The sequence below is a fragment of the Grammomys surdaster genome, unplaced genomic scaffold (genome assembly GCF_004785775.1).
Source record: "Grammomys surdaster isolate TR1022 unplaced genomic scaffold, NIH_TR_1.0 327, whole genome shotgun sequence".
Lineage (NCBI taxonomy): Eukaryota > Metazoa > Chordata > Mammalia > Rodentia > Muridae > Grammomys > Grammomys surdaster.
Genome location: NW_021604746.1, coordinates 260490 through 272187, shown reverse-complemented (window position 1 = coordinate 272187; position 11698 = coordinate 260490). Strand labels below are relative to the sequence as shown.

The following is an 11698-nucleotide window of genomic DNA, read 5'->3' as shown; positions in this document are numbered from 1 at the left end:
GCTGCCATTCAAAGAAACTTTCCAAAGAACTTCTGGTGAGGTTCTTGTGGTTTCTTGCTGCTTCAGTGGCCTCAGCTTGTTGTCCTTCAGGATTAAGCTATAGCTGGTTCATGTGTGGTGTCTGCTTGCCAAGAGGACTGCACTGCAACAGCTGATTTGTATTTTGTGCTTGCTACAGGTCTGAACTGCTGACAAAGAAGACTGTGCTTGCCCTCAAAGAACTATTGCTAAGCAGGGCCATTACTCTCATATCCTAATAAGTTTTCTTTTCCACTACCTCTGGTGGCTGGTGGAAAAGAAGAGAGGTTGAATGTTTATTAAAATAGGCTGCAAAAAATTTATGCCTACAAGGGACAGCCAAGATTCTTTGCGTTCACCACTGTATTAAAAAAATAAATTCTAGAGGGGGCGGGCTGGTATCACGAGGGTGGGTTGTTCGGAGAGGCTGCAGCAGACATGCAGACAGCACACACATGTTTAAGCCACACTGCAGATGTCGCTGATGGTCCGACTGGCCGCTGCTGTCCTGGTAGTGCAGACATAATGGCAGTTATTCCCAGTGGAGCTTACCCTGTTGCAAGAGCAATAGAAGCCTCCCGAAATCCCAGCAAAAGCACCGTGCCTTTAACCCAAAGGCCTGGATTCCGACATCATAGATTCGCCCTCTTCGTGCCTTTCCCGACCTCTTTGGAGGCAGAAATCGCCTGTGGGTCCCTAACTCCTGATGTCGAACCACACCACGAACTGGTTGGGAAGGAGCTTAAAGTGAGCGGCAGCATGCTGGAGATACACTGGATTGCGGAAGATTCTTGCCTCCTCCGAATTTCCATCATGAACTTTCTTGATCAGCTTTCCCTAGTGGTGAACACTATACATCTCTTTGGGCCTCCGATTTCCTGTTAAACCTGGCTGGGGACCCAGGTCTGACCTTATCTCCGTCTCCTCTTAAGCAGTAAAATTTTCCCCAGGGAAAAGATTCCAGAATAGTGGCTGCTACATAAAAGTGGGGGCCTAATTTTTTATCCTGATTTGGTCCTCAGGCACTTAGGGGCCATTAGAGGCCATTTGGTTTGTGCTTCAATGTTTGTTGCTGAAGAAAATAAAGCTATGCTGCTAAAAATAAATAAATAAATAAATAAATAAATAAATTGAACAATGACTTGAGAAAATTGAATATCACAAAAAAATAAATAAATTCTAGGTTTTATCTCAAAGTGTAGAGTGAAAAATTATAGATACTGGGTATATAGAATCCTTTTTAGATATATAAAATATTCTTTAGGCTTTCTTTATAAAGACATGGAGAAACCGAGGCATGAAGCAAGTTAGGAATGTAGAAAGACCAGTCACCATTACTGGAACTGGCCTATCACAAAGAGAAAAGAAAGAATGCAAGTGAACTAGGTGGAAACAAGCTGAGAACCAAGTTGAGAACCAAGCTGGGAACTGCAGTGACAGGGCAAGGCTGAAGTAACAGGGCAGGACCACATTCTTGAGAAAGATAAGCATACAGAGAGCTTTCACCTGACCCTGACTCATGTAGGTTGGGTTCCTTTGGAATGTTCCACTATTTTTATGTTATGCCACCTCAACAACCCCTCATTCCCCTCCCTATTCCTTGGTTTGTGGTTTTTCCCCTTAAAACCTCTCTCAAACTGGCTGTCGGGGTCAATTCAGCTCCTGCGTGGGCATACGAATTGACCGCCAGCTAGTTGTCACGCCCTAATAAATCTCGCAATTGCTCCGGTACATGATGCCTCGAGCAGATTACTGGGTGGCCGCGACTTTCTGAGACTTGAGTGAGCGTCTCCCCTCTGCGGAGGTCTTTAAAAGCACTTTTAGCACGAATCATGAAGCCAAACGTGTTTCCAAGTTACTAAAACGGCAATACTGTCATCTAGTGGTCAAAGCAGTACAATGCGGGATGAATTCAGCACTGAGCTCTTAGCTGTGGGCTGTTGAGGTCTGACAATCTCCCCCCCTCCCCCCACAACATAGCTGTAGCCATTTTGTTCCATGCCTGCCAGTTATTTCATATTGTTTCTGTAATATGCTTGCCAGTCATTGACACAGAAAAATAACTTGACTCAGATCACGGTCATTCTGACTACATATGCTGTTATGTTCTGAGGTTTGTTAATCTTAAGAAATTGGACAACCAAAAGCCCCACTTAGGACCAATCAGAATAAAGGTCAGTTAGAATTGTTCTGTCTAGCTAGCTAAAATAGCTTGAGTCAGAGTAGATCAGAGACAGCACTTCCTGCACCTGTACATGAGTTCAGTGTGTGTGTGTTTTCCTTTATAAACAGGCCCTGGCAAATGTTTGGGGTTGTAGCTCAGCCCCCAAATTCCAATAAACAATCCTTGTCTGACAGAAATTGGTTTATGGAACGACTCCTGGACCCCAACACTGACCGCTGAGTTCTTGAGACAGATCATTCCTGAAAGATCTTTCCCCAAATCAAAATTGCAGTATTTGGTTTTGGCTTCTCATGTTTGTGTTTTGGGGACGGGATTCTGACATCTGAATTTTATCCTGTTGTTCTTCTGTATGTATTTTCGTAGTACAAGCTGATACTCCGATGGCGATTTAGGCTGCCTATCTTGCATCTTGAAGGGTTCTGATATGGGGGTCAGATACCAGGGTGCAGAGTCCTAGTATATCCACTTCTGGTCTAGGCTGGCAGCAAGCACGTGTGGAGGCTATGCAGAGCAGGTCCAAGCAGTCCAAGAGTGCTGAAGCAGTGTGAAAAGAAGCCAGAGGCTGAGGGGGAGGGGCTGGTTTCGGCGGGGCGGGGCCACACACCTAGAAACTGAGGTTGGGAAGACGTAGTCTGTTGGCTGGTTGCTTTAGAGAGGGCGCAGAGTGGGCGGGGTTACAGCAGTGACGTTAGGGAAATTGGACGCTAAGTGTGTGAGCCAAAGGAAGTGGGAATAAAGGGTCAAAGCCAGAAGTGTCAAGAACTCCCTTCCAGAGTGAGCTGGAGCGGCTTGCACCGTGTGGAATCGCGTGTTGGAGACCTGCGTGCAGAGGACACGTTCGGGGTCTCGGGGACCAAAAACTTCCCTGAACCTCAGGTGCTTCTGGGGCGTCCTGGAGAGTCAGCAGTCAGGACCTCAGCCGCAGGAACCGCAGCCTGGAGGCCCTGGAACTACTCAGGTCAGAGGAGCTGCGGGGGCCGGAGAACGGGTGGGAGCGGAGCAGAGCATGGTCAGTGTCTCCACTACTCATAAGGATGGCAGCTCTCAAAATTCTGCTGTAGATGTCTTACCCACGTCGATAAATTTTCAATAATATTAACTGGGATAATACTATTTCTTTTTATTTATCTTCTGGCTGTCAGATATTCTCATAAGAATAATCTAGACGAATATTTGAATTTATCTGCTGATATTTGCAAACACAGTTCTCTTTGCTATGGTGGAAAGGACAAAGCTACAAATTTATAATCACCCATACTAACATCTGTGTTCTACCACTTCTCTAGTCAAGAGAGTGGCATATGGACCTAGGGACATGGATTCCCAGAGAGCTTTTAGATATCAGTCAGGAAAGGAACTTCTATAAATTTAATTGACTCTGAAAATACAATTTGTTGTGAGTTCCACAGGTATGGATGTAAACATTAACTTTTAAAAGCAAACTTTCTATCCACCATTAATTTTCCATCTGAAACATTTGCAATCTGTGGTGTAAATACAGTGTTATAAAAATGTGCAACCAGGCTTGGTGACCCTCTCCTTTTATCTCAGCACTCAAGAGGCAAAGGCAGTGGATCTCAGTGAGGCTAGCATGGTTTACATAGTGAGTTCCAGGAAAGCCAGAGCTACATGGTGAGACCCTGTCTCAAAAAACAAAAAACAAACAAACAAAAACAAGAAGAAAAAAAGAGGATGGGCAGAAAGGAGGGAAGGAAGAAAGGAAAAGGAAAGGAAAGAAAAGAAAAAAGTGTTTTCTTGTGCTGAGTTCTTAAGGTTGTAAATTAGAGCCTGGAGATCACAGTATGCTGTTTGAGGGAATCAGGTCACAGGATTTTTACAGTTAGGGCACTATAAACCAGCATTTAGTGGTGGTACACACCTGCAATCCCAGCACTCTGGAGGCAGAGGCAGGTAGATCTTGGTGTTCTTTGCCAGCCTGGTTTACAGAGCAAGTTTAAGGACACCCAGGGCTACACAGAGAAACCATGTTTTGGAGAGAATGGGGGAGGGGGAGAGAGAGGGAGAGAGGGAGAGGATGAGAAAATTAAAAGGTATTAAAATATTAGAAAACATCTTGTGAATAATTATGATAACTCATATACATCAGAAAAATCTCTGCAATCCTTTTGTCTTCTTGGTTCAGGAAAAGCATTCTGCCCATGGACACATGACCAAACTGTTATGTAGAAGTCACCATGTAGACCAGGCTGGACTGGAATTCACAGATTTCCACCGACCTCTATCTCCTCAGTGCTCACATTAAAGTTGTACAGCAGCAGGAATGTTCAACCTGTTGTCTTTTATTTTGTGATCTGTTGACAATCAGTGGTGTGGCTGTGGACTTCTCCCAGGAGGAGAGGCAATGCCTGGTCCCTGCTAGGAGGTCTCTGTACAGAGACTGCATGTTGCAGAATTAGAAGAGTCTGGTTTCTGTGGATGAGAATAGTTTTCTTGCTGTCCCCCTTGCTCCTCCTTAGGGTTCTTGGCAAATTAGACTGCAAGTATGTGGGATTTGTGTGGATGAGTCTTAGACCCCACAAAGTAAGGTGAAATCTTTAGAGGAACAAAAATTTTATGAGATGTTTTCTCTTCTTTGGTGTGTTCCTTTGAGAGTGTAAGGCTTCCATCATTTTTAGTCCATGATAAATTCAGAACTTCACTAGTATATACTATTCATATTCCAGTCGTTCAGTTCCATTTCTGACCCTCAGGCTTCACTGAGCCGGAATTGGAGGTGAGGGTCAATTTATGCTAACTGAAAATGCTTCCTAAATATTTTCAGTATTCTGACATTGTGTGACAATTAGGGGGTCACTATAGAATCCTCAATTTCATTTCTCTTTATCTATTGAACACAGTAGTAAGTTAGCCATCTAGGTGCTTTCTGAAGAATCTCCTTCTCATGTGCAGGGCTCACTGATCACCCAGACCTGCTCACCTGTGGAGCAGAACAGAGAGACCTGGAAGGTGGAGAGGGAGGAGACAGTAGCTAAGGATCCAGGTATGTTGGAGGATTGGTGAAGGGATGGCAAGGGGCTCAAGTGACCGTGTAAGTGGGACATGAAATCAGTTTTGCCACATTCTGTTTCACTAGGAATATTTCTGGAGATATCCACTGAGAAAAATCTTTTCAGGACTATCCTATTGTAGAGATGAGAAGACTTTGTATAGAAGAACTAATACTAGGAGACAATAAACTTTGACTTGACTGTGTGTGTGAGTGATGCTGTCTTCATACTGATCGTGTCTACATGCCAATATTAAATGGTGTTCATTTCAGTGATTTTAATATATTATAAAATTATAAAAATTAATACTTTTAGGTGTATTTATTGTTTTAAGAAATTTGGAGCTTTTGGTATTCTAGCATGTTCTTTTAGTGTTAATTTCTCTTTTCCTGAAAATAATCCCAACAAAGTTTTCATAAGAATCAGGAACTATATTTGCAGACAGGTAAACTCTGTCTCTCCTGTCTTCCCAGGGATACCTCCTATTGTCCGTTGTCATGACAATTCCAAGAGGTTTCCATTGCTGTAATTGTAATATACTGTGAGATCGCCTCTAGGTGTGATTCTCTTAGTGTTTTCGAGCTCTGTGCTGTTCCGTGGTAATTTCAGGATTGCTTTCTGTAAAATATGCAAATAGAACTTTAATAAAAAGTAGTCGGAGTGTTAGATAAGACAAAACTTCTTCTAGGTTGTCTTCTCATGTTTGAAAAGAACATGTTCAATGTACCCGTTTTCACATGTTTTATGTAGTCTCCTATTTATGTCTGCTGGGGATGTCTGCATTCTGGGTTTTGTGACATGCACCCATGTTTATCAAGTACTTTATATCTAATGGTCCATTTTATCATTTGCTAATACTCTTTATTTTATATTTTAATACTTTTGTCTTAGATTTTCTGCCACTAGTATAATTATGACCATCAGTCTTTTTACTACTGTCTATAGATATAGCATTTTAAAATAATGTTTAAACCTGATGGTGTTAGTGTAAGCCTTTAATACCAGCACTTTGGAGGAAGGGGCTGACTAATCTCTATGAGTCCAAGGCCAGCCTAGACTACAGGGCAAGTTACAAGACAGCTAAGGCTACTGTCTCGAAAAAAATTATTTTATAGCCTGGTAGCTTGTATCTTTAGATACTGTTGAGACCTGCCCCCCTAGCATAGCCATGGGCATTTTGTTCCATGCTTACCAGCTATTTTTTATTATTGCTGTAATATTCCTGCCAGTCAGTGATGCAGAAAATAACTTGACTCAGCAGGGTCATGCTGACCACATAGCTGGTTGTGTTCTGTATGTTATGAGGCTTGTTAGTGTTAAGAAATTCCACCACTATAATTTTTCACGTAGGACCCATCAAATTACAGGTTAATATGAACTGTTATGTTTAAAATGTCTTGAGTCAAGGCTGACAGCTGGTAGCACTTCCAGCATTCATTCCAGGTGTATGAGCTCAATGTGATTTTTGCAGTTTTATTGTTTATAAACTGGCCCTGAGAAATGTCCACAGCTTTGAGCTCTTGCCCAGCTTGATCAGTCTTGGAGTGTGCGTTTAATAAACTATACCTGTTTAACTGAGATCAGTGTTAGAATGTTTTCTGGGGCGACTCCTGGACCTCAACAATATGAAATGAATTTTTTGATAGAAAATGTGTAGGATGTCAAAGACCGGGGTTCACTTTCATGGGGGTGGGGTGTAAACTGTGGCCGGCAGCAAGGAGTGACGTGGGTGGGGGTCAGTGCTGAGAGCGGCTGGTGGAGGTCAGCACTGAGAGGGGCTGATGGAGGGTTTGAGGTATCAGTCCAGGTACTGATGGGGCTGATGCCTATGGCAGCCATCAATTAGAGAAATAACTCAGGAGACTTTTCTCTCAGGGAACAAAACTTGATTGACTGTGGCTGGCATTCCCTGTACCAGAGGAAAAACTCCGAATTCTTATAACTCTTATAACTCTTAGGGGCCAGTGAGAAAGAAAAGAGAAAATTCATAGACAGACAGACAGACAGACAGAAGCACACACACACACACACAAACTGAGTGGATGCAGCAAAAGATGGACAAATGGACAGACAGACAGTTGTATGAATGGCTGGAGCAAAGCTCCAGCAAGCATGCTCCAAGCATTTCACACACACACACACACACACACACACACACACACACACGCAAACATTTTGTGGGTGGAAGGAACACTGTTCCAACAAGCAGGCTCCAAGCATTTCACACATATACATATATACACAGAGTTGGTGGATGGAGCCAGCTCCAACAATCACCCACCCAGGCTTTACATATTTACATACATACAGATTTGATGGATGGAACAAAGTTCCAACACATTCCCATACAAACTTTACATATACATATATACAGATTTCATAGATGGAACAAGGTTTCAACATCTTCATTTTTCCTCTCATAGCTTATATATCCCAGCAAAATCTTTCAAGCAGTATAAAATTACAATGTGATTGCATTTTATTTATCTTGTAGTGAATGACTATGAAAAAACAATATGTTCTCCAATACCTTTACAAGAAATGTTACATAGGTCAGGTAAAGAAAACAAATTATTCCCAAGAACCCACTTAGACATTCATAACTAAGCAACTTGTTACAGAACAAAGTGTGAGCAAGCAAGGGAGTTTTCTCAGCCAGTTTCTCCCACTGGCAGGCAGCAATTTGTGGTTATAAAGAAAGGATCAATTATTTTATTATTTATCTTTAAAAGTAATTTTGTAAGAGTCTTAAAAGAATGACAAATTGAAACTTTTATGTAAAATCAATCATATCTACTTTAAATTCTCAGAATGCACATCTGCTCATCAGCAATTCTTATTAAATCATAACAGGAAGCTGAGGGCAAACATGGGTATAAGAAATCAATCATCACCAGTCGTCTTAGTGAGAGCCATGTCAGCCAGTGATGCTCTTGTTCTTGTTCCTGTTATGGTCTGACTCCACTAGAATACTGTAACTGTTTTGTTCCATGCCTCACAGCTATTTCATATTGTTGCTGTGACATGCCTGCCAGTCACTGACACAGAGAAGTGACTTGGCTTAGAGCAAGGCCATACTGACCACGTACCCTGTTTTGTTCTGTATGAATGTTCTGAATGATGTTTTCTAATATTAATAATTAATAATTATTTTAATAAATTTGATGATTATTTTAATAATGATCTTAATAAATCCCACAAAGCTTTCAATAGGATACATCAAATCAAGTTTCAATATGAACTGTTATGTTTAAAATATCCTGAGTCAGAGCTGCCACCAGGCAGCCCTTCCTGCACCTATGTATGAGCTCACTGTGGTTTTGGAGCTGACACTGAAGAATGCTACTAATAAGACAAAAAGGTTTTATTATAATACTCATGCGCTGTTATCTCAATGTTCTGAAATTCCCCTGTTCACCACCCATCCACCCACTCCCCACTTACCTTACTCAGGACCAATCAGCTTAAAGGTTAGCTGATAACACTTTGCCTAGTAAGCCAACTGCTCCCCTCCTTGCCCTTTAAACTTTTGAACCTGTTTTTTTTTTTTTCCCTATGAAAAGCCTACCCTGAGAGCAGACTAGTACAGCAATTAGGCTTCTGGTCCGTTTTTGCGTTCCTGGACATCCAGTATTTTGGTGTGCATTCAATAAACTATTCTTACTTAACTGAGATTGGTTTGTGTGGCAATTTCCTGAGCCCAAACATTTTTTTGCATTGGCCAGGAATACTCCTTACTCTCGAACACCCCTCAATTATTGCTAGTGAATTACCTTCATGAGAAGGTAAGTTTCTTGTACCTGCATAGTTCTTTTTCTTGTTTTGGGTTTGCCTCTGGTCTGTTCTAAACCTTTGGAGACCCAAAGGAGGAGGGCAGGACAGAGCAAAATCTCCTAAGGTCAAGAGGAGGTCAGGAGATGTACTGGTTCCCCTCTGGTTCCCACTAGGGGAACACTTGGTTCTAGTTCTGGTTCCCTTTGGTGAGACATCTGGTTCTCTTCCCTCTCGGGTATTCCCCCAACTCTATTGTTTGTCTTTGGTATGCCAGTCTATCCATATCTGGCAGTTTATATCTGTAGTTTTCTTTTGTTGCTATATTGTTGCTCAGTGTTTCCTATTCAAAGAAAAAAAATGGTTAAAGCTTCATCTGCTGGTCGTTCGTCCCTTGATATTTTAGAAGGAAAGAAGCAGTCTGAATTAGCCTAACAAAAACTGATAAACTGCCCTTGGAGCCCTGTACCTGCATCTGAAGCTGAGAGTCTAGCACTGCTGGAGAAAGTCCTGCCAGGGGCTGCTTGTCTATACAAGATACTCTTAAAGGGGCACTTCTCAGCTTCTCCTGTAAGGAAGCTGATGGCTGTGTATCCCATAAAAATCTCTAGGCCCTTATGAATTGGGTTCAGCAGATAACAGTGAACTGCTCGAATGAAATTACAGCTAGAAAAGTAAGGAAAACTTTGTCTTGGCTTCCTTCTAGTTTAGCTTCTTTGGGTCTGTGGAGTGTGGCATAGATATCCTATATTATAAGTGAATACACACACCATGCATGTCATTTTGGGACCGGGTTACCTTATTCAGGGTGATATTTTCAAGTTCCTTCCATTAACCCACAAATTTCATGATGTCCTTGTTTTTCATAGCTGAGTAGTATTCCATTGTGTAGATGTACCACATTTTTTAAAAAATCCATTTTACAGTTGAGGGACATCTAGGTTATCTCCAGTTTCTGGCTATTAGGAATAAAGCTGCTATGAACATAGTTGAACAAGTGTCCTTGTGGGATGTTGGAGCAACATCTTTTGGGTATATGCCAAGGAGTGGCATAGCTGGGTCTTAGTAGAACTATTCTCAGTTTTCTGAAAAACTGTGAACTTGATTTCCAAAGTGGTCAAAACTGTAAGTTTTAAGGTTCAAGTCTGACAGAGATTGATAGTAACCTTGAAGATGATCAAATTCTTTAATATGTTAACATATTTAAAGTCACGCTAAGTATTGATGCAGTTAACTATAAGATTAAAGCTTTATTTAATCTCCAGTATTATGTTTGAAAGATACAGTTTGAAACTGATAACTAAGACAGACAAAGGTTGTTTAACTCAGGTTTGCTAGGAAGGTAGTACAAGTAGCCCTCAAATTAGGCAGAGATCTGCTAAATATGGAATTAATATGTTTAAACTTACCGGGACAGACAGAAACTCCAGAATCCTAACAATGACCCCCACAGGGTCTCCAAGAAGATTCGAGCATAATGACATAGAGCACCACCGGGTTTGTGGGATGATAGCCACTGTGTGTAACTGACATAAGGCACCACCGGGTTTGTGGGATGATAGCCACTGTGTGTAACTGCCCCAATCCCTTGCCTGCTGCCAGGGCCCAGCCTAAACTGTGGTCAATCAGAAGACAACTGGAGAATTGATTGAGGTAGGACTATTCCCACTTTTCTGAGAAACAGACTTTGGCAGTGTCCTCAGGACACATGTTCCTCAGGGACATGCCTCTTGGAGGCTCATCCATCTTGGATGTACTAACCAGTGGGCCCTGTTCCATGAGTTCTAAAGCTGTTTTCCATTCCTCTTGCATGGCCCTCAGCAGAAAATATTTATTTTAATGTTGTAGAGGGAAAAGTTACGGATACTGGGTATATAGAATCCTTTTTAGACATAAAATATTCTTTAGGCTTTCTTTACAAAGACATGGAGGCATGAAGCAGGTTGGAAATGTGGACAGACTGGCTAGAATGCAATTTAGCCAGGTGTAACCAAGCTGAGAACCATAGTGACAGGGCAAGGCCGAAGTAACAGGGCAGGACCACATTCTTGGGAAAGATAAGCATACAGAGAGTTTTCACCTGATCCTGATTCATGTAGGTTGGGTTCCTTTGGAATGTTCCACTATTTTTATGTTATATCACCCTAGCAACCCCCTCACCCCCTTCCCGTTCCTTGGTTTATGGTTTTTCCCTATAAAAACTCCTTTCAAACTGGCTGTCGGGGTCAATTCAGCTCCTGCATGGGCATGCGAATTGACCGGCAGCTAGTTGTCACACCCTAATAAATAACCTCGCAATTGCTCCGGTACATGGTGTCTCGAGCAGATTACTGGGTGGTCGCGACTTTCTGAGACTTGAGAGAGGGTCTCCCCTCTGCGGAGGTCTTCAATGTCAGCTGTCATTTTTCTTTTTTTGAATACTGTTCTCTGTTTACATCTTTAGCTTAGGGAATATTATCTGTTTACATTTCAAGAAATTACCTAAAACATACATTTGTTGCTGTTTAGAAACATGAGTGTGGACACTGACTAGACAGAATTGGAATCTCTGTATATTGAATTTACAGAATCTTATGGCCTATAATGTAGAGCTTTTAACATGTGCATATTGGCCACTGCAACTGCTGTTGATCATTGTGTGTTCAATTCAGTTGCTAATCTATCTATCTATCTATCTATCTATCTATCTATCTATCTATCTATCTATCTATCTATC

At 41.8% G+C, this 11698-nt stretch overlaps 1 protein-coding gene and 1 pseudogene across 1 annotated transcript in view; both read left to right on the top strand.

Annotated features, from left to right (window-relative positions):
* The first annotated feature begins 456 nt into the window (after window positions 1-456).
* LOC114630082 lies at window positions 457-903 on the top strand (annotated as a pseudogene).
* A 4274-nt stretch (window positions 904-5177) lies between these two features.
* LOC114630086 (zinc finger protein 54-like) overlaps window positions 5178-11698 on the top strand; it is a 14999-nt gene continuing 8478 nt past the window's right edge. Inside the window, exon 1 of the mRNA XM_028778164.1 lies at window positions 5178-5204. The gene's annotated coding sequence lies outside the window, so the exon portion shown is untranslated. The remainder of the gene's footprint in view (window positions 5205-11698) is intronic.